Genomic DNA, 24158 nt, shown 5'->3' with positions numbered 1-24158 from the left:
ACACATTTCTCCTCGTGTCACCCACCGCTAGCCTGCGAACGCAGACGTATCTCCGGCTGTCGAGATTCTCTCTTATTTTTCGGCGGAGAGAATCTGGACAGCCGGAAATACGTCTGCGTTCGCAGGCTACCCACCATGAGTAAAAAGAGGTTTCATCAAATGAGAGGCCCTCAGACTTCTCCGGCCAAACTCAACAAAAGCAACTTTTAAAGAAAAAATCAAACATTTTGAATCACGACTTATCGAGAGGGGCTATCCAAAAAATCTAGTGCAGAAAACTCTCTCAGAGGAGAAGTGATTTTTGAAAGTAGAAAACAGGCCCTTCAACAAAAACCTCACACAAACAAGAGAATCTTGCCTTTTGTTACGCAATACCACCCATCAGTTACAAACGTTAAACAAATACTAATGGAAAACTGGCATTTAATAGAATGACAACCATTGCTCAGATAAATTTACAAGGAACCTCCTCTAATTTCATACCAAAGAGCTAGGTATACTCGTGAGAGAAAAACTCTAAAAACGGGGAAAACACCTACGTGAGAGTCGCGCAGGCCTGTCATTATTTATAAAATACCACTAGTCGTTTCAAGAATTCAAAACAAAATTGTATTTCTCATTGGATTATACGAACAATGAAGACAAAGGGTGCATTCGATTGGGAAATCCGGATTTAGATTTTGAAAATCTAACTCCGGATTTCCCAATCGAACGCACCCAGAATGTAACGTGCTTTCAAATGGCGGCAAGGAAACAGAAAAACCAGAAAACGCGGAAAATCCGTCTAAACACATTCAGAGCAAAAATTCTTGATTTGTATAAAAGTGGATTTTACAAAAAGCACATTACCCGTGATTTGCAGCAGTCAACGCGCATTGCCAGAAAGAAAATTCGCCATTTTCAACCGGGTACAGTGTAAGTGGGTCCTGTTGTGTAAGCTCACTAATGATCACTAGTACCACAGGTACCCCAAGCTCTTTGAGAGATATAGGCCGTGATCTTTGCGTGAGTGTTGTAATTTGAGCGCCACGGCGAGCATTGCGTAACGGCGGAATTATAAGGATTTGTATGGGAAAAAAACGATTCCAATTTAAAAATACCATCGAATTTTCAATAAAAATATCCCTACCTGAACTCCCTTGTCTGTTGTCCTTTCTCCTATGTGGTTTTTGGAAGCGATTGAGCGCGATTTCAGTGAGTTTTAGTTCCATTTGCAAGCGCTTGACTATGAGCTCTTGAAATGACCAAATTTGCATAATGAATTATATGAACGTCTCATATATGGCGACAACATGCAAGAACGGTTCCAGCGAACGAATTGTTTCAAATGTACTACTGTAGTTTGACTTTTACAGGCTATTCCTTTTATCCAACAAGAATCGATTTTTTTTTAGAACATCGATCCGTGCAAATTAAAAATGAATGAATGAATGAATGATTGATTGATTGATTGATTGATTGATTGATTGATTGATTGATTGAATGAATGAATGAATGAATGAATGAATGAATGAATGAATGAATGAATGAATGAATGAATGAATGAATGAATTTTTTGAAACGACTGGTGGGTACATTATTAGAATAGAATCTAGGGGCGTACGCTTGGCCTGGCTCGACTGTAACATCAGTAAATGCCATTGAACTAGACTTACGAAACATTTCACAAATTTTCAGACTTGTGTCCTCTTTGGTACGTGACCCTGCCTAGAGTTGCAGAGAGTGCAGTCGGCCTGCAAGCTCAAAAATGGACTTCAACGCAAGCTTAAGCCACCGAGGCGGACTTTCTCTTGCAACTTATTCTTCTTCATCAATTTGAGCAAAAACAAGGGGAATTCCGCAACATTTAGCAGGATAATTGTTTTATTACTCAATTCATTGATAACAAAGCAGAGTTCTTTTACAGAAAAGCTGGAGGCGATCTTTATTCTGCCATTTTTCTCTCCGACACACGAAATAACGTGCGAGATATCTGTTGACTCGTGTCGGACGACGAATATTCATATCCCCAGTCCATAACCAAATTTTGGCAAGTGTTGCAATGTGTTGAGTGACACACAATATTTGGTGATCATTTGAGGTTAGGGCATTTGCGACCCAACACTCCATTCAACATGAATTGGCAATGTTTTCTGGTGCTGAGTCAAGTTCACTCGCTCAAAGCGACATGTACAATGTTCACATGGCGTCTCATCTAGATAGGCGATGATAAATACTTGGTACCTAGGCCGGATAATGTACTTTTCATTGTATTTGTTCTGTTGCAAAATTATAACGTGATAACAATTTAAAGTAAATCAGTTGAAATGTCAGACCTCACGCGTACTTTAAAACATTATTATATTCAAGTTTTATTTTTGTCGTGAGCCAGAAGATCAACGTGAAATACTACACTGAACGTTTTGTGACGTAATATACAACACCAAATTTAAACGTTCGTCAAACTTGGTGTAGGAGTTTGAAGGCTGTTCTTAATTCACCAAAGGATAAAGCACGTTTCAAAAAGGTTTCAAAATTTAACGTGCAAGATATCTGTTGACTCGTGTCGGACGACGAATATTCATATCCCCAGTCCATAACCATATTTTGGCAAGTGTTACAATGTATTGAGTGACACACAATATTTGGTGATCATTTGAGGTCAGGGAACATTTGCGACGAAGCACTCCATTCAACATCAAATGGCAATGTTTTCTAGTGCCGAATCAAGTTCACTCGCTGTCAGCAACATGAACAATGTTCACATGGCGTCTTATCTAGATAAGCGGTGATAAATACTTGGAACCGAGAACGGATCATGAACTTTTCATTGCATTTGTTCTGTTGCAAGATTATAACGTGATAACAATTTAAAGTAAATCAGTTAAAATGTCAGACCTCACGACTATTTTAAAAAATTATTATATTCAAATTTTATTTTTGTCCTAAGCCAGAAGATCAACGTGAAAAAGACACTGAAAGTTTCGTGATGTGATACACAACACCAAATTTAAACCTTCGTCAAACTTAGAGTTTGGCTGTTTGGCTAAAGGCTGTTCTTTTTTCACCAAAGAATAAAGCACGTCTCAAAAAGGTTTCAAAATTTTCTTGTGTTCTTATCACACGTTTCTTGGCGGTTTGGTGTTTATTTCATGGTGCGATTAAGCTCGACTGAAAATAGACGTTTCGGCATGCAACGAGGCGAGCTTAATCCTCGAAGTGCTAAATAAAATATTAAAGAAAAAATTCTCCTATCTTCTCTCCATACTTTTCTTGTGAATTTACTAGGGGGAAGTTATTCAAAAATCAAGGAAATCGCCTTGGGTGATAATATCCTTAATTCTCATGACCTCAGGGGTTGCAAAACCATTGATATTATAAAGAGAAATTTGATGCTGATCACTGTTAATTTGGTTCGATCTAAAAGAAACTGTGATCATGTTCTGGGCATGTGAAATAGACGTACTGATCACAACATCACAAGCAAGAAAATTGTGACACAGTGAGTCTCATGACATGACAAATAACACGAAATTTGATCCTACTGCTGTACACAGGCTTCTAAATAAATTTTCTTGCTTCTTTTAAAGTAATTGTTAAGCTGGAAACAGTCAACCAACACTGACGTTTTCTCCAGAGTCGCGTGTTGTGCTACAATGTCTATGACAGGCGAGGTACATATTGTTTGTGAAAATAAATACATTCAACTGTTCAAAAAGTCTCTTCTGTTTAAAGAGACAACTTTTATCGTTTTTACTCGTTACAAGATATTTACCTCTGATAACATTTTACAATGATTCTTTTGCGCAGGACAAGTCCCCACTCCAAGCGATGGAGGAGCATTCTGAATCAACTGATGACAAAGGTAAAGGAAATATTATAGTTTCTTATCAACAACGACAACAACAACACTTTATTAAAACAGAAAGTTACAAGCTGGTTATATACCTAACCGCAAATAGCTGCGGCTAGTCGAGGCGGGTAGGTATGTCTATACTAAACTAAATACAAAAGTTAAAATAAAAGTTAAATAAGTAGTAAACAAGCCAGTGACGCAAAAAGGATTCTCTAGCTGATAGAAATTAAAGGATTTTTACAAATTTAAAAGCTTTTCATTATTTCAAGAATTGAAGAAGGTGTAAGGTAAGCATTTTCTTTTTTTTAAAATGTTGACTAGTATTTGATGTATTTGTTTTTTGAATAATTTTCTGTTGTCAGACTTTCTAATATTATCCTGTAAAGAATTCCATAGCCGTGTTTAATTAGGCTAACAGGACAATAATTAGTAGAGCTGCACATCACGACATTAAAATTAAAAAATCAATGCAGCACACTGATGATCACTGTCCATCTTTTTGCTTTCGTCAGGCCCACCGCCAATGCCTTCAAACATCCAGGAAAATTTTCCTGTTGCATTTTCGATGCTGGAAAAGGTGCCCGATAAGTGGAAGCCGGGAGTCTTCAGTCAATTCTCGTGGGAAGCAGGAGCAAAAGAAATGTTACATGGATAACGCAAAATTATGACTGTCCTATCAGAGTTTAAATTCCGTTAAATCTTCCAGTAAAATAAGTCAGTAAAATCTCATCGAAATTACTCTTGTTTAAATCGTGTTGTTACGTAAACTAGGAAACAAGCTGATCAGATAATCGTACAAGCATTTTATGTGGAACTCTGTCGTTACATTGTCTGCATACGTAAAAATAAAAGTGGTTAATGCTTTGTAGTGGTTCAAATTTACTGAAAGTTAATTTTTACATAACAGTTACTGATATAAGCCTTACTTGTGATAAAAGGAAGAAGACCGCAAGAAAACTTAACGTTTTTATTTTCTTGCTTGAACCTTACTGACGGCGAATGGATGAAGACCTGTTCGAACGGGTGTGGACAAAACGTGGGGTAGGCCATGCGGTGAAGGCCATGACGGACGGCAACCGAAAGTCGATTTACGTTGTTTACAATTTGGAAACTTTATTCCAAGCAGTGAGCAAACTTTTGTTTATAATCATTACTTAGGAGGTGAATAAGAGTTTTCTTCCTGTATTTGGTCTAGAAACATTTTAATTCAATGAGCTGCACCATAACTAAATTTTAAAATTGGCAGTGTTTTATTCCATCGAGATGTTCATTGTAAATGGTTAAACTCTCTACCCTCGAGCTATTGTACACGTGACCATGAACTAGCCGATGAATGCGAGCGCTGTAGAGGGAAAATCCTATCAGTTACTTAACAATCGCACAAGGCGTACCGCTTTCACGGGGAAAGGCCGTATCATTGGCACTGATCTCGGATGTTCAGTGTAAATGATTGAAATCTCCGCCCTAGTGCAACTGTACATGTGACCATGAACTAGCCAATAAATGAGCGCGCTGTGGAAGCAAAAACCTTCAGTTACGTAACAATTGGTTTTCCAACAAAGTCAAAGCATTCATTAGCATATCTAATAATTGCTGGACAACACATAGTGGATGTGTTCTAAAACTTACAATGTATGAACGTTTTGGCGAAGCTTTTTTCAGTTCAATGTGGATACTATCTGAATTCCAAAACCTACTCTGGAATATATTTCAAAAACACACGAAGTTTCTTCTTATCATAGGAATGGCGTCAAGTATTTGGAAAATCATACTCCATCACCTGTACAATGCAAATTTGGTCAAGCGACTAATTAATAATTATACTGCCAAATCACGCGGTAATTCACCTGATAATTAGCCGACGAGGCTGTAGACCGAGTTGAGCAAAAACAGGGGGAATTCCGCAACATTGAGCAGGATAATTGTTTTATTACTCAATTCATTGATAACAAAGCAGAGTTCTTTTACAGGAAAGCTGGAGGCGATCTTTATTCTGCCATTTTTCTCCTCGACACCCGAAATTACGTGCAGGATGTCTGTTGACTCATGCCGGACGACGAATATTCATATCCCCAGTCCAAAACTATATTTTGGCAAGTTTTACAATGTGTTGAGTGATACACAACATTGGTGATCATTTGAGGTCAGGGAACATTTGCGACGCAACACTCCATTCAACATGAATTGGCAATGTTTTCTAGTGCTGAATCAAGTTCACTCGCTGTTAGCAACATGAACAATGTTCAAATGGCGTCTTATCTAGATAAGCGGTGATAAATACTTGGAACCGAGAACGGATCATGAACTTTTCATTGTATTTGTTCTGTTGCAAAATTATAACGTGATAACAATTTAAAGTAAATCAGTTGAAATGTCAGACTTCTCGACTACTTTAAAACATTATTATATTCAAATTTTATTTTTATCCTAAGCCAGAAGATCTAGATCAACGTGAAATAGACACTGAAAGGTTCGTGAGGTGATAAACAACTTGGGCGGATCTAGGGTTGTTTCGGGTGGTTCGGTCGAATCCCCTAAACTGAACGTAAAAAGACGTATAAAAATCGCGTAGTTAAAAAAAGTGAACCAACTCAGCTAATAAATATATCTTTTGAAAATTATATTTCTTTGTGTCGTTGTACGCGAAAACAGAAATAAAAACAAGACAAATTTGTGCCTAGTTGAAAATGGCCTCTAGTACGTCCCCTTGAGCTATAAAATTACTGCTTATTAACGCTTACACGTCCCGCCAAAACTGACAGTTTATGCCAAATCTGCCAATCATTCCAATTCCGGCATTGCGTAGAGCCACGCCGTTCTTTGGAAATCAGAGTTGTGGATCGTTCTCTCAGTGAGTCAAAGATTGCGCCGGGAGCATTTTAAGTTAAACGTTCCTCAACGTCAACTCACGACTTAATATGTCGAAGAGGACAAAGCAAGAAAGAAAAGAAAATCTCCACTCAGTATATTTGAGTTTTTCCCTACATGATCAAGATTAAAGATAAACTATAAAGGCTTTAAGACCAATCTTTTTGCGAACTGCAGGAGTCGTGCAGGCCCGTCAACACTTTTAAATTCTCAGCAAGACGACAGAAAAGATTGTCTGGCTTGGCGCTCATGAATATTCACCACAAGTAACCCATGGATTATGATGCTGTTGTCCAGAAATTTGCAGTCCAACAACCCCGGAGAATGTTGCTGGCTGATCCCATTTTTAAGGAATCATGAATTTTAAATTTGAATGAATTTAAAATGTTTATCCGTCTCGATTACTGTCAGTGTTGAGAAAATCCATCCTTTAAACTACTGTAGTTGGCACAAAAATGGAGGTGACTTTAGAGCAATTAAACCACTTCAAATTGCCCCTAGAAACGCTAGAAATCGCATTTCAGAGGCCCTAAAATTAAACATTTTCCGGGGGAGCATGCCCCTGGATCCTCCCTAGGGGCTACCGCCTTCGGCGGGCGTTTATCCGAACCCACCTTCGTCAAACTTGGTGTAGGAGTTTGAAGGCTGTACTTTTTTCACCAAAGAATAACGCACGTTTTAAAAAGGTTTCAAAATTTTCTTGCGTTCTCATCACACCTTTCTTGGCGCTTTGGTGTTTATTTCATGGTGCGATTAAGCTCGAATGAAAATACACGTTTGGGCATGCAACGGGGCGAGCTTAACCATCGAAGCCCTAATATTAAAGAACAAATTCTCCTATCTCCTCCCCATACTTTTCTTGTGAATTTACTAGGGGGAAGTTATTCAAAAATCAAGAAAATCGCCTTGGGTGATAAAATCTTTAATTCTCATGACCTCGGGGGTTGCAAAACCATTGATATTATAAAGAGAAATTTGATGCTAATCACTGTTAATTTGGTTCGATCTAAAAGAAACCGTGATCATGTTCTGGGCATGTGAAATAGACGTACTGATCACAGCATCACATACAAGAAAATTGTGACACAGTGAGTCTCATGACATGACAAATAACACGAAATTTGATCACAATGCTGTACACAAACTTCTAAATAAATTTTCTTGCTTCTTTTAAAGTAATTGTTCAGCTTGAAACAGTCAAGCAACACTGACGTTTTCTCCAGAGTCGCGTGTTGTGCTACAATGTCTATGACAGGCGAGGTACATATTGTTTGTTAATGTAAACACATTTAACTATTCAAAAAGTCTCCTCTGTTCATCTTCTTTTCTCGTTACAAGTATTTACCTCTCATAACATTTTCAATATTTCTTTTGCGCAGGACAAGGCCCCACTCCAAGTGATGGAGGAGCATTCCGAATCAACTGATGACAAAGGTAAAGGAACTATTATAGTTTCTTATCGGGAACGAATCGCTTTGAGAATTTTGATTGTACAGTGAAGAAAAACTTGACTTCATGGCCTCGGCGTTTTTTTACCTAAAAGGAAAGTAGCATGGGACTGACGTAGTTTTTTTTCGTCAAGGAACGAAAAAAGTGTTTTAGAAAACAATTTTAAACTCCAGGATGCTCGACAAACCGGCAACTTCATTAGTTCAGGAAGAACGGTCTATGTTTCCTAAAAATTTCTACGACCTGAAATGTCAACTAATGAATCTAAACAGATTAGCGTGTGGTCTGAAAATTGACTTGAGCAAACATTTAATAAAAGAAAATATATTAGAAATATTTCTCTTGAATATTCCTGACTGATGCTCTCGCCTGATTACATAAATGGGAATAAAGAGAAAAAATAGGAATAGAAGTGTTCGCCAGCCATGCCAGGGCAATAACTAAGTTGTATTCCAAAATTAAACGGACCAAAATATCGTTAGTTGAAAGCCAATAATTCTGAAATCATCGATATTTAGAATACGCTTGCGTCCTAAAAGGTGGATACACTGAATGGAGCCTTGTCCCATCTATTAGCTTATTTCAAATGATGAGTTCATATTTAAGACTGTCGATTTTTTCTGCATGTGGCTTACCGACGCTTTTTTTGTTTTAGTTTGCATTTGACCTCTTGTTCTGTTAAAGAGCAACTGACAAATTAAAGCCATTTCCGGTAACTAAACGGGCCTTAAAAAGGCGCTAATCCGTAGATTTTGCTGTATCTGGTTTGTCGAAACTGAAACACGAAATTCCACTTGGAGCAGCGAGGGCCGAAAAAATGTAATAAATTCTCTGCACAAGAATAAACTTTAAAAAAGGTTTAAACTATTTTTCCAAGATACATAAGAGGGACTTGAGGGCACTAGTTGATTTTTGCAAGTTGCAACCAATTTCCATCCTATCCATCAGCACACAAGGATGAATGATACTAGTTTCTGTGCACTAATAGGGTTATTGGTAACAAAATTAAGACATTATTTTGACGTTTACGTCTGTACAAATATGTTTTTTGGCTGTTCAAAGAACAACAACAACAACAAGCTTTATTTGCATGACTATAACAAATAAAGTATTGCAAAAGCTATTCATAGCTAATTATTGATTCGTTAACTAATTCTTAAAATAAAATAAAGTAACTGAAGTCTTTGCTTATTTTAAACTTTTCAAAGGGACACTGAAAATAGGTGACACCCTCTGAGAAACATTTATTAAGTCAGCATGGCCGCAAAACATGTACAGGCATCTTTTCAGTCACTATCTATTCTCGTGTCCGGATGTTTGTCTTCGGAAAAAAACATCTGGTAAATTGGTTCTCCAATGTGATTGGTCGATGAAAATCATCCGATGTAAGTCACGTCAACCTCTCACTCCTTTGCTTTCCACACGCCTAGACGAATGACTTACAAACAAATTATCTTGACACTTCAGGCCTTCTGTGATAGGTGTTTCTTGTATCGATTTTTAAAATTAACTTAAAGTTTTATTAAACTGCGACAAGTTCTTATAACATACATTTTTTTATAGTGTTGTCTCTCTCTTAAAAGACTTGGGAAATAGAATTTCCCTATTTGGTTGAGTTATTTTACTGGTGTGAAGTAATAGCTTGTGACCGTCATGTTGATCTTATGATCCAAACATGCAGGGGAACCGAGCGAGAACTTACATTAATTCAAGCAAAATACGTCAAATTTTTCCTTTGTTTCCAGGTCGCTTTCTCTCAGTCTTTTTAAGACATATTTGTGTAATTGGAATAGAGATTTCTTTGCTCCGACCCTGAAAATTTAAGGTTAGTGTGTACCTTCAGGGGTGGCTTCAGTTTAACGGATGAAGCACCTCTTAGTTACATCACAGATACCCAAAACCCTATATCAAATGAAAGCTTTCATTGCTTTTCCAAGAAAATAAATTCCCAGGTTTTCCGCAAAAGTCCAAACTTGCAGATCCAGATCGTCGTTCAAGAGTTCCGACTCAATGCGACTTTGATATTTTGTAAGTTTTTTTTTCTTTCTCCTCGTCAGGATCCCAGAAGCATGTTTAAAAAACGTGTCGAGGTTTTCCTTAATTCAATTGCGTTCAAAAGTTACAAAACATTTTCAAAACTGCAAGAAACCATGCGGAGTTAACGCACGGAAATGGCTTTCAAGGAAAGAAGTTTTAGAACTATCGAATTTATCGACAGTTTTTTGTTGATTATATATTTTTCTAGCATCTGGCCAAATTTGACTGAAAGCGGCCAAATCATTGTTGAGTTGTAGCTCTTGAAAGTGTCTCCTCCAAGTTACTAAAAGTTTGAGAAAACAGCGCTTGAAAAAAATTCTCGCCACACAACCAAGTACCGCCGCATAACGACTTTAACGCCTGTAAGTTAGTACCGTCCCTTAACGCCTAAAAATTAGCCAATCATTTTGCAAGCCACTTTTTCTTCCGGTCACCTTCTGTGAAAATTTTCTTACAGTTTTGCACGTACTCGTCTCGTGTTCCAGAGTAATCACAATTTTTTTGGATATCTGCGGTTTTTGTTGTACGTCGATTTTGTAATCTTTAATTAATTATTATGGGAAAAAAAAATAGGGACTGAAGTCGACCTCATCAAGCAAAGCTGTAAGTTGGGCCGAAGTGGCGGGCAAAATTATCAGCACAAAGGGCTAACGAATTGACGGGGAACCAACGCAACCGCATGTATTGTCTCAGTGAAAACGAAAATTCTTGCCACTCTTCAAAAAGCCGGCGAATACATCTATTCGAGTGAAATATTGTTGAGAATAGCGAAGTTTCATGATTTTTTATCGAAAATTCAAGTGAAAATTCGCTGTTGAATGAACGCTCCAAAACGTTAATGCTAGAAGTAAAAAAAACAAGTATCGCTTGAAAGAAAACGTTAAAACGGAACCGTTTAAAAAAGTACACTCCGTTAAACGCTTTGCAAATTACGCTAATACAGTAAGTCGTTGTGGAAATGCTACAAGCAAAAGCGGCGACTTTTCCGTTTATCAAATATCTTATAGCAACGGCCGACGTGAGAAAAAATCAAGACATAGGACATGATTTGTTTTGTTTCCGCTTACGGAGACTTGTAAGTTTTACGCACCTGAACACAAGATTCAGTGATCTGATAACGTTTGTTAGTCCAGGCTAACCCTTTTTGGCATTTTTAACTACACATTTGCCCCTACTTGCCCCTTCGAAAACTAAAGAAACTAGGTTGCCATCGATACGAGCAAACGTTTTGCCGAACAAAACAGTGGATTTCATTTCTTTACGGCTAAATCCCAATTTCTGAGGAAATTAAGGCCGCTTCAGAACAGATATTTACCAAAATGAATCCTTGGGTGCACTCAATTCAAAGTCTAGGTTATCCTACCTAAACGTTTTGTAGGTTGTCGTCTGTTTGTTTAGGTCTTTTAATTAGAGTTAGTTCTCAAAATAGACATGCTTGGGAGTTCTTGCCGACCTCAAGCAGTTTAAGGCCTGAGTTTGAAGGGTGTTCAGAAATCATGAATGATCCTCTATATTTTCGGTTTGTCTGCCTAGAACAAAATGAAATTTTCCTTGAATATAAAACTCGATGTTTTATTTTGCCTTAAAGTATAATTTGGATCACGTAACACATCACGTGACCAAAAAAATTGGCGATACGGCGGCGAATTTTTTTTATATAGATAACTCAACTACTGAGTTTCCTACCTTTGTCCTGATAATTTTTTTTTGGAGCACAACGGACGATCATTCCAAACGTGAAGTTATTTACTTAGATATTTAAGTGATTTAGATCTTTATTAGAAACGCGTTTTTGTTTAATTTTTTCTCTTAAAACCGTCGCCTACCTGTGAAATCTTTGCTTTTTTTCACAAAAACGATCACGTGACATGTCAAGTACGTTGATCTTAGTTTCCTATTTCCTTTTTCTATCTGTTTAATAAATCCATTTTGTGTTGTTAATTTTCTTTTCCTTTTGAGCATGTAAACAACTATCCATGCTACCCCGGCTACCTCGAATAGCCCTTGCTAATTATGGGTTACTAATATTGTAAAAAGTGTCTTCTCTTATAATAAATTGCAATTGTTGTAGAAGGTTGTTTGCTCTGGTGTCACTCATAATTTCTTATGTACCGCACATATCAAGTCTACTGGCGGTTTACAATTCTATGACATCCGAACTAGTAATCGGGAGGTCTTAGGTTTGACTGATAGGAACACTTGGATTTCTTTCTTCCGAGTATGCCTGTCTCACTTTCTAGAATAATAAATCATTCCCATTCACTCTCCAGGCTGGAAATATACCATCACATTTATTTCACATACCACACGTTCGACATTCAAATCCTAGCAGTATGCAGGATGCCTGTCCCATGAACCTAGTTTAATGTCCTTAGCTCCAACGAGTCTCCTGTAGCTCGGTGGTAGAGCATCCGAACTAGTAATCGGAATGATAGGAGAACTCGGATTTCTTTTCAGTTTCCAAGTATGCACGTGTCATCATTCCCAATTCATTCCCATTCCCATTCATTTACCAAGCTAAAGATATACCCTCACATCCGACGCCAGAACGTGGGAAAACGCGTGCGAGCTAGGGGCTATTGATTTTGTTGAGAGGGTGGCACGTGTTTTGCTGGCCAATTACAGAGCGAAGTAAAGAAAAACCAAAGCAATTGCGAAATTACTTTCGACAGTCAATTGAAATCCGCTCAGGACAATAATTAGTTGTCTTAGAACCTCAGGTAGCACACTATGACATTGAAATTGAAAAATCCAATGCAACACACTCACGACCTCTCTCCATTTTTTTGTTTTTGTCAGGCCCACTACCAATGCCTTCAAACATCCAGGAAAATTTGCCAGTTGCATTTGTGATGCTGGAGAAGGTGCCTGATAAGTGGAGAAATCAATCTTTCACTTTTCAGACAGATGGCACTAGCACTGAAACAATACTTGGATAACGTAAAATTATGGCTGTCCTACAAGAGTTTATAATCCGTTAAATCTTCCCGAAAATAAGTCAGTAAATCTCATCGAAATTTTTCTTGTGTAAATCGTGATGTTATGTAAACAAGCGTATCTAGCAAACAAGCTGACCGGACTGATTCATACAAGTATTATATGTGGATCTCTGTCATTACATTGTCTACATGCGTAAAAATAAAAATTATTAATGCTTGGAAATGATTCATATTTACTGAAAGCCGTTTTTACATAAAGTAACTAATGCAACCCTTATTGGTGACAAAAGAAGGAAGGCTACAAGAGGTCTAAACATTTTAAATTTCTTGCTTGAACCCTACTGACTGCGAATGGATGAACCCCTGTTCTAACTCTTGTACACAGAAAGTATTCATTTACTTTGCAATAATTGCAGTTGAGCCAGTCAGAATAATCCAGATTCCTAACAAATGGTGTTGGAAGTTACCTTGAAATCTTAAAGACTTTAAAAGAAGTGATGAAATAAAAAACAAAAAATGACCCCTTTCGGTCTGCTGAACACGAACGTTTGATATTTAAAACAGTTCTGTCACACGATTGTTAATATATTAGCGGAGCTGCGCGCGCGCCGAAGGCACCCGCGCGAAGCCCCATTGATAAGAAATTTTGATTAATATATTTCCATATATGCAGGACGATCTGTATTAATTTACACGAAATCATTAATAATTGAACAACGACTGCGGCTTGTTGGCGGAGTAGCTACAGTGACATTAGAGCCTCATCATTGACAAGGCCGACTTTAACTTGGATGGAGTCAGAGATACCTTAACATTTTTTAGGAAGATAGGTTTTTGTTATTTAAGACTTAATCCATCTCATACACAATGAAAATCGCGAATTTAAAGAAACGTGTTGGGTCACATCCGGGCAGTTTCATGTACTACTTCCATTTGGAGAAATTACAGCTGCCATGGGTAAGTGGGGACAGGAAAACTAAGCTAAAGAGTGTCTCTCTTCTACCCTGGCAACAAAAGCCTGGTAAAACCAGGGTTATACCCTGGTTCAAGCCTGGTAAAAAAACCAGGGTATCCTGGTTCGTGAACCAGACTTACCAGGCTTGAACCCTATGTGCAAAAAGTCTGGTTAACCCTGGTATTCCAGGTAAGTCTAGTAACCCTGGTCTTGCAAATAACCAGGGTTACCATTGTATAACCAGGCTCCCAGACGTCTTGGTCAACCGGGCTAACCCTGGTAACCCTGGTAAGTTCGGCAACCCGGGTTCCGTAAATAACCAGGGTTACCAGGGTTTAACAAAGCTCTAGAGTTTTCAAGAACCAGTCTTACCAGGCTTGAACCCTATGTGAAAAAAGCCTGGTTAACCCTAGTTTTCTAGGTAAGTCTGGTAACCCTGGTCCTGCAAAAACTTGGTTAACCCAGGTTTTAGAAATAACCAGGGTTACCAGAGTTTAACCAGACTCGACCGTGCAAGAACCAGGATTTCCAGGCTTTAATGCAATGTTGAGAAAGCCTGGAAAACTCTGGTATACTAACAGGTTTATGGGTAACAAAGATAAACAATTCTTCATTTGGTTTGATGGCAAATTTGAATTTGAATTTTCTCTCAGCAGCTGTAGATTCTAAAATAATATAATTTTATCAAAAGCATGGAATTTGTCCAGCACAAATGTGTGCTGGTCGTGACCAATAAATTAGAATTACTTCGTGATCAGTCTCTGATATCTTAGATCAGATGTGAAACTACCAAATGTAATCACCTTTTAGGAACTATCCTAATTACATGTATTAAAGGGACACAGATCAGGGACACAGTCACCTGGTGCACATGCGCATTAGATACCATTTATTAACTGATTTGCATATCACACTTCATTGCACGCCCTCGCGCTGAGAAACGCATCCTTTGAAAAATCTAAACAGTCAAATCTTGTCGAGTCAAAGTATTTGCCAGTCAAAATTGTTATAGCGATTATAGACCTAATGTCATAATTATTAGAACACTCATATCTTTGATACCATGGAATAATTTACTGATGGACTTGTCCAGGGAAAGCAAAAAGTCAACGAATACCTCTAAAGTCAAAGAATCATTTAATTGTTATTTCGGTATCCAGTCGTGTGAAAAATTATCTTAGCTGTTTCTACGTTTTTGCATGAGAAGCAAGTTGAGTTCAAATATTACAGAAAGTGTCAATTTTAAAACGTAGCGAATCAACTGAACTGCAGTGTAACAAAACTACTTTGTAGTGAAACGACTGGTAAGCTTTATTTCTGCTTTCAATCATATATTTTGCTTTTATAATTTCGTTTCGACAGCTTCTCCTGAATATCTAAATTTAGGAACCAAACCCATGTCATTGCAAGAACGCTTGCTTGACCCGTAGAAAACAAGGCTCTACTACAGGTTGTCCTTGTCGACGAGATAATCGACTGTGTACCGAAGCTTGTCTTCGTCAGAGCCCCAAACCATGCAGTCATGACGCGAAGTTCGAATCATTTACGAGGATTTTCTCCGCACGAATCTTTCGTCAGGTTGAGAAAATGCGATTTTCCAAATACACATGTATATCATGGTGATTTGCTCTCCAATGTTTTTGATTAATTTCTCTTGTTATTTTAGTCGACGCAGGCGGTTGAGGTAGACGCTTTTCAAACTGACAAAACTAGTGTCCAGGTCAGCGTGGTCACAAAGGTGACTGTGTCCCTTTAACATTACATTATACAGCATTGACTTATCTGCTTGTGGTGCTCTTTTTCACCTGCCTTTTCACTTCAACTTCCATTTGCCTTGTTCATGTACATGTACCATGGTGTATCTAGTAATAATAAACAAGACAGTTTAACTTCTGGGATTACTATATACATGTATGGATTGTGGAGGGTTCAGAGTTTGTTTTTGCCTTGATGCACCTACAGGTTGTGCTCTTTGGTCCTAGTGACAAGTGACATATGAATACAGGCAATATTTTTTCAGCAGTTTTCAATTGAGTGTCCAAAGCAATTTCATGTTTGCCTTGGTTTTGCTTTACACCAGCTGTGCTCTATGATTTGGTGGCAAAGTTCACATCACTGACAATTATTATTGTTCTTCGACAATGGGAAGCCAAACCAAATGCTGTCTATGTCTGTTGTGAATGGTCAGAGTAATAATACACTCTCAGGTTTTCAGCACTAAATTGAAAACCATTAAAGGACACTATTCAAAGCAAAACTAGCAAGCAGACAAACCACTAAAGTCCTTATTAATATTACATGCCTAGCAGAGAAAACATGTACATGTAGCTACAGGTGCACCATTTTTTGACATACAAGCAGTCAAAACCTTAAAGCCCTTTATCAATATTACATGCCTAGCAGAGAAAAGCTACACGTGTACCTTTCTTTCGACATACAAGCAGTCAAAACGTTATAGCCCTTCTTCAGTATCACATGCCTACAGTGTAGCAGAGAATAACTCCCATTCTTTTAAATGGTATCAAAACAGTTCAAAGCTGTGGAATTTTGTAGTAATTGGCAAAGAAATGAGACATACAGCTGTAAAGTAAAACTACTGACTGCCAATGGCTAAAGAGAGGTTTCAAAACCATTGTTACCTTGTAAAGCTTCAAGTTTACAGAAAAGATGATTTGACAGCCTTTGACCATCAACTTCCAGTAGAATTCAGCTGCTTTGTTTCCATGGCATGACAAGAATGTCCACAAGCTCACTCCCCTTATTACTCCCTCTCCAAGCACCATTTTTGTCTTCGCCTTATACCACACTTCGGAGCCTGTTCACAGGCTATGTTTTTTATAGTTTCAAGGAAATGATTTATACATGTAGTGTGTCTCAAGGAAAGATCAATAACAGACGTTGCAGCGGTCGCTCCACAAGAGCAGAAAATTAAAAAGGCCAGTATGGCAGATCAGGCACCACAGAATCAATAATTATAACCATCATGTCAGTTTTCAAGATCACCAAAAGAAAATCAGCCACATCTTTACAAATGTATGTTGAGCCTTGCCACTAAATGGCTGCTAAAACAATTAAACTCCAAAGATTGGAATCAGTAAAATACCCTCTTGTTTACTGAATTAAAGCTTTTTGTCAGTCCAATGAGTCAGTCTTTATTTTTGAATAAAGATAATTTGCTCTTGGCATGGTGTTTACGGCATAGTTCAACACCAACAAGACAATTAGTATCATCTCCACAAACAAGAAAACAGGAAGAAACAGAATGTTAATTTTTTTTTATTTGTACACTGCATTGTTGGAAAATAGCAATTTGGTTGACAATCTAGAAGAACTATAAGAAATATTGCTGGCAAGTTCCCTGCAGGCTTTTTTCAAACTCAAACATTGACACACCTTAAAATTGTAAAAAACCTTTCACTCAGTACACCGTAGATTGGAGGACAATTCAAAATAATATTCTTCTGGGAATCATATTGTATGAGTCCAAAAACACTCAGTAAAAATCAGGCCACCCGAATCCCCTCACAAACTTTAAACTGTACAGCCATCTCTTGCTGTCTTATACCATCCCACATCACCCCCACCCATGTACAAATCGCTTGGTTGCTCAGAAAAAAACTGCAGCAATAAAATGCTTTGACAAATAAAGCATGGTATAGAAATGGTTTAATAAAACATTAATGCCAAGATCTTATAGCCAGCATTCAGGTAGGGTGCAACAAATTCAATTGCCTGGAATACCATTTGTTGCAATATTGGAGTGGATTCCTTTTATTAAGTGACCGTTTAAAACAGGTCAACACAGTATAAAAACAGCTTGTTGGGATTTAGTAAAGGATGACCACTACCGCTTAAAAGAGGTGACCATTTAAAAAAGGTCAAAATGTTACAGTCATAAAGGAAAGAAATTTTGGATTTTGACAATTGACCGCCAGAGAGTGACAGTGCAGTGCAGTGTAATACAGGTTCGACTTAAAAACTACAGTACATGCAAACTAAGCCTCATGTTTGCCACCTTTTGTTTCAGTCTTCTGTGACCAGATTACATTGTGCATAGTAGTATCTTGTTTGAAATAGAGCCCTGTTTTAAGCCATGCAGTCTCAAAGGTCACTTCTGTGTTATGAGCACTATGGCATTTTAGCACAGAAATTACTTTTGAGATCAAAATGAGAAACATGTGCCGGAAAAGGGCTCGATTGAGTTGCAATCGAGCCTCCTCTAAAATTAAGTTAAAGTACTACAGAAAAAAGTGCATTTTATCGAAAATCCGATGAAAAGTTGGCTGATGTGGTTTCGTTCGAGTGAACGTCTAACGCCGAACCCTTCAAATCGCTAAAATCGCCGTCTTCAACCTCAAGAACGACAACACACAACATTTAGGGTTAAAATACGTTTATTTTGATGTTAAATGAGAATATTTATCGCAATCTAGTACGATAATACGAGGATTTTCGACATTCCCATACATTTCCTCTATAAATTCAAAATACAAACGGTCACACAGTTTGTGTGGGCGCCCTGTGTTTTAATTGCAGTCTGATGTTCGTCATTTGTCAAAACACACTTCCAAAGATTTCTGGAATGTTTATTTTCGTACCCATCTCTTTAGTGGCTGTACAACAGACTCTGCGTTTTCACTTCAGCTTTAATATGCTTTTTCCTTCCAGACTCTTTAGGAGAGACCAAGCCCTCATCAATGAATGAATGCTTAGCAGATTCACTACTGTTTGTAAGCTTGTCAAGTCTTACAAGATCTTACAAGATAGTAAAATATTTTGGGTAACTAATAAACTCATATATAACTAGAATCTCAAGCCCCAGGCCTCCACCTCTGATGATCCCCACACCCCGCTATTAGGGAGTGATCTCGCAAAAACGAGAGTTGACTCAGTACTGTACTTACGTTCTTATCAGTTTTCCGCGATGTAAAACACGTGACCGTACGTAATCGGTAACAAACCAAACGCTTATCTGGTCATCTGTTGAATAAATATATAGTTTAGGAACTAACACTGTTGTAAGTTTTTGCTTTGTAATCGAATTCCTTCATTTTTGAAAACGAAGTCTCCATTTCGTATTTGGCTTGTGGTTTTAGTTCACCAAAGAAAATATGACATATAATTAACTCGATTGGTAGGCAATGCACCAGTAACGCACAGGTCATAGATTAGAATCCCCTTCAATCTTGATTATTTTGTTCAGGCTTTCTGTTCGCAACTGCTTATCCAAAGCTGCTCAAATAACAACAATGGTCTCTCACTTATTATCTTTTATCCGCTGTTACGATTTTCGTATACATATACGCAATTGGAAACAACAACCATTTGCAGTTTATGTACAAAGGAAACGTCAGTATAACCCTTCAAATCTCTCACCAAGGATTATTTTTATTACTCAGTACCACTTACATTGGGTATCAAAATATCAAAGTCGCCTTGGGGGGGGGGGGGGGGGAGGGGGGATGTATTAATTGACCAGTGTTAATTAATGCCGGTTTGGGGGGGGGGGTATTAATTGATCAGTGTTAATTAATGCAGGGTTAAATAAATTTTAAAATTGGCAGCGTTCCATTCCAGCCGGATGTTTAGTGTAAATGGTTAAACTCTCCACCCTCGTGGTATTGTACCTGTGACCATGACCTAGCCAATGAATGCACGCGCTGTGGAGGGTGAAAACCTTCACTTCCGTAACAATCGGACTTGGCGTACCGCTTTTACGGAGAAATCCGGTATTGGCAATGTTTCCCGGATGTTCCGTGTAAATGGTTAAACTCTTCGCCCTCGTTCTACTGTACACGTGACCACGAACTAGACAGTGAATGCGCGCGCTTTAGAGACTAGCCAACGGACTAGCCGAGCCGCTTTCACGGGAAAAGACCGTGTCATTAGAGAGATTAATAATCGCGTTTACGGCAAAGTAATAACGTGAGATTCGCGTTTACTTTTTCTTGAAATGAAGAGTACAAAGATGAGAATAGCGTAAACTAATTACAGCCTTTTGATACTAACGCAAAACTACTCGATTTGACAGGAAAACTGTAAACAGCAAGCGGCAAATATAGGATAAACATGGTCACGTGGCCATATCTCACGTTTGCCGTTTGCCGTAAACGTCATTCTTAATCTCTCTATTGGCAGCGTTCCCGGAGGTTCAGTGTAAAATTTTTAACTCTCCTTGGATCCGAGGCCAGATGATGTACCTTTTATTGTATTTGTTCTGTTGCAAAGCTTAAACGTGATAACAATTTAAACTGTCACACCTCACGAAAACTTTAAAACGTTATTATATTATAATTTTAGTTTTGTCCTGAGCCAGAAGACCAACGTAAAATAGACACTGACAGTTTCCCAACGTGATATACAACACCAAACTTAAACCTCCTTTAAAATTGGTGTAAGAAATTGAAGGCTGTTCCTTTTTTAACCAAAGAACAAAGCACGTCTCAAAAAAAGTATCTCAAAATTTTCTTATGTTCTTATCACACGTTTCTTGGCGATTTGGCGTTTTTTTTTTTTTTGGCCTGATTTAGTTCGAATAGACGTTTGAGCATGCGATTGGGCAAACTTAATCCTTGAAGCCCTAATATTAAAGGAAAAATTCTCCTATCTTGTGCCCATACTTTTCTTAGAAAATTACAAGGGAGAAGTTATTCAAATATCAAGAAAATCGCCTTGGGTGATCGTATTCGTAATTCTCTTGACCTGGGGGTTGAAAAACCATTGATATTACAAGGAGAAATTTGATGGTAATCACTGTAACGGCTTAATGGGTTACTCAATTTGGGTCAATCTAAAAGAAACTGTGATACAATAAAATACAGTACAATACTTTTCAGTGACAAATTTACAATTTGTAAATTAATATTAAAACAACATTTGCAATATTTACAATACATAAATAAATATTAAAAATGATAATCAGTTTAAGTAATTAAAAAAAAACTAGATAAAAATTGGTGAGGGGGTAGCTTAACGTAAAAAGTCTTTCAGGAGGTACTTTCTTAAATTACACTTAAAACTATTCAAACACTGGCGAAGCTTAATTGCAGATGGTAAGTTATTCCATATATCAACAATTCTATACGAAAAGGATCCCTGCCCCGGTTTAGTTTTAAATAATGAAATATTCAATTGCTGTGAACTTCTAGTCGCCCGCCCACTTACGTTACCTCTAAAAATAAATTTATTACCTGACTACCTGACTCTGTGGCCATGCTTGTCATACATTTAAAAGCCATAACGGCATCCATGAAGTATAAATTGGTTTTTACTGGGAGCTATCTTAGCCTCTTATAACACTGGAGTTACATGATAATATTTCTTAATATTACTAACAATGCGGGCGGCAAAATTTTGAACACTTTGCAACTTCCTAATATTTGTGTCAGTAGTGTTTGACGACGCGGAGGAACAATAGTACAATTTACTAAAATCTAAAGCATTTATGATCGTTGTTCGTAAATCCTCCTTGAAAACATGTTTCACACGGCTTATCTGTCCTAATACTGACATACAGGAAGAAACATTGTTTACAACGTGATTATTAAAAGTTAAGTTTTTGTCCAAGGTCGTTCAGAATGTGTTGGTACAAGTTCTTTACCTAAGAGCGAAAAATGGAATTGTGGAAGTCTTTCTGTCATCTGCGGGCAGCAAAATTTTGAACACTTTGCAACTTCCTAATATTTGTGTCAGTAGTGTTTGATCACGCGGAGGAACAATAGTACAATTTACTAAAATCTAAAGCATTTATGATCGTTGTTCGTAAATCCTCCTTGAAAACATGTTTCACACGGCTTATCTGTCCTAATACTGACATACAGGAAGAAACATTGTTTACAACGTGATTATTAAAAGTTAAGTTTTTGTCCAAGGTCACACCAAGGTCGTTCAGAATGTGTTGGTACAAGTTCTTTACCTAAGAGCGAGAAATGGAATTGTGGAAGTTTTCCTGTCATCTGCCTGATTATTTTGGTCTTATCCGGTTTTTTTTTTTTTTTTTTTTTACAAACGTTGATCATGTTTTGGACATGTGAAATAGACGCACTCATCGCAACATCACAGGCAAAATTAATTGTGATACAATGAGTCTCATGGCATGGAAAATAACACGAAATTTGATCTCACCACTGTACACACACCTCTAAATAGATTGTCTTGCTTCGTTTAAAATTCAATCAGTAGTGTTCAGCGTGAAACAGTCAATCAACACTGAAGATTTCTGCAGAGTCGTGCGTTGTGCTGCAATGTCTATGAAAGGCGAGGTACATAATGTTTGTTAATGTAAATACATTTAACTATATATTTAAGTTTACTCTGTTTAAACAATACTCTTTTCTCGTTACAAGGTATCTATCTCTAATAATATTTTAAATATTTCTTTGCGTAGGACAAGATCCCACTCAAGGCGATGGAGGAGCATTCTGAATCAACTGATGACAAAGGTAAAGGAAATAATTTTTATACAATACCTAGCAATCGCTTAATTGCTAAAGCGTCTTCAAAACATGGGACACTTTCACAGAGATTTTGCTGTATGTTTCTCAAAACTGTTCGAATATTTGACTTTGGACCGCTTTTTAGACACAAAATCGCTCTTGGAGCTACGGGGAAAAAATATGGAATGAATTGTCTGGGCAAGAATAAACTATAAAACGGCTTTAGCCATTTCAGGATACATAGGAGGAACTTGAAAACACTGGCCAATGATTTCCATTTTGCATTCCATTTCCTTCCTGACCATCGGCAGCCAAGGATGAATTATACAGCTACTGTGCACTAGTAAATTATTGTCAACAAAACTGAAACATTATTTTGACGTTTACGTCTGTACAAATATCATTATGTGTTTTTGGCTATTGAAAGTGACACTAAAATTAGGTGACACTGCCCCGGACAGGCCAAGAGTTCAAATTTAAAGTAAACAGATTTGCCGAAAGCCAAAGAGTGTTGTCCCTCTGTTAAAAGATTTGTGAAAACGTTTGTTGGGTAATATAGCGCGCGAACTTTGCCCACCATTGTCAACAAAACTGAAGCGGCGCCTTTCTTTTTTTCCCAGAAACTTAAACTCATTAATCTTTTTTAATACGGTGGGTCAAATATTGCCGAAATTTATAGCAATAAATTGATCTTAGTTGAAAATCCACCAGCTAACTGGGCAAAGTGTTTTTGCTACAAATGTTGACCATATGCAGTTTTGCTGTGTGTCACATGACGCATGAAAACAGATTTGCCAGATGTTCTCTACTGAAGAATGAGAAGATCTGGGTACGAGATTAAGAAGATGCCTACTGTGTGTATAGTTAGGAAATAGAATTCCCTTATTTGGTTGAGTTATTTTAGTATTGTGGCGTAAGAGCTTGTGCCCGTCACGTTGACTGATTTTGTGATCCAAACATGCAGGGTAACCGAACGAGAACTTACATTAATTCAAGCAAAATACGTCAAAATTTTCCTATGTTCCTAGCTGGTCGCTTTCTCGTCTTTTAAAGACATATTTGTGTAATTGCAATAGAGATTGATTTTTTTTTTTATGCTGAAAATTTAAGTTTAAGAACAATTGATAAACTCAAATTTTATTTCTCGAATTTACTAGCTGTTGTTTGTTTTACGAAAAGTCCTGGCTAACCCTTTTTCACATTTTTAACGACACATTTGTCCCTTCGAAAACAAAAGAAATTACTTTTCCATCCATACGAAATTTGGAGCAAACATTTTACCGAACAAAACTGTGGATTTCATTTCTTTACGACTAAAACCCGATTTCTGAGACGGTTCAGGCCGCTTTCGAACAAATATTCACTGAAATGAACCAATAGGTGCACTTAATTCAAAGTCTAGGTTATCTTACATAAACGTTTTGTAGGTTGTCGTCTGGTTGGTTTATTATTTGGTTCTTTTAACTAGCGTTAGTTCTTGAAATAGACATGCTTGGGAGTTCTTGCCGAGTCATTGGCTTCCATCGTTATATTTCAACAGTCTGTTTTATAAAACAGTTTTTCTGTTCGAGTTTTCATGAAATACCCGTTATTGGATTGTATGGCCGTGTAAGCATATTGAGGTTTACTTCCATCGTTTG

At 37.6% G+C, this 24158-nt stretch overlaps 2 long non-coding RNA genes across 18 annotated transcripts in view; both read left to right on the top strand.

Annotated features, from left to right (window-relative positions):
* The window catches only part of LOC146475118 (uncharacterized), a 79528-nt gene that overhangs the window by 10748 nt on the left and 44622 nt on the right, over positions 1 to 24158 (top strand). For 2 of the 17 annotated variants that reach the window (XR_014865947.1, XR_014865964.1), the window contains exon 1: positions 3216 to 3653. The exons of 2 other annotated variants lie outside the window; for them this stretch is intronic. This is a non-coding gene — a long non-coding RNA (uncharacterized LOC146475118). Of the gene's footprint in view, positions 1 to 3215; positions 3654 to 3789; positions 3845 to 4347; positions 4700 to 7779; positions 7964 to 8082; positions 8138 to 12988; positions 13352 to 22060; positions 22345 to 22469; positions 22525 to 24158 lie in introns of those variants that run through there. 13 more of the 17 variants (XR_014865946.1, XR_014865963.1, XR_014865956.1 and 10 more) reach the window with 12 other exon arrangements.
* LOC146475119 (uncharacterized) overlaps positions 1 to 24158 on the top strand; it is a 91055-nt gene that overhangs the window by 27438 nt on the left and 39459 nt on the right. The gene's annotated exons all lie outside the window — the stretch shown is intronic.

The sequence above is a fragment of the Pavona decussata genome, unplaced genomic scaffold (assembly GCF_977016875.1).
Source record: "Pavona decussata unplaced genomic scaffold, jaPavDecu1.1 SCAFFOLD_85, whole genome shotgun sequence".
NCBI classification, from domain to species: domain Eukaryota; kingdom Metazoa; phylum Cnidaria; class Anthozoa; order Scleractinia; family Agariciidae; genus Pavona; species Pavona decussata.
This window is presented reverse-complemented; position numbering and strand designations above follow the sequence as displayed.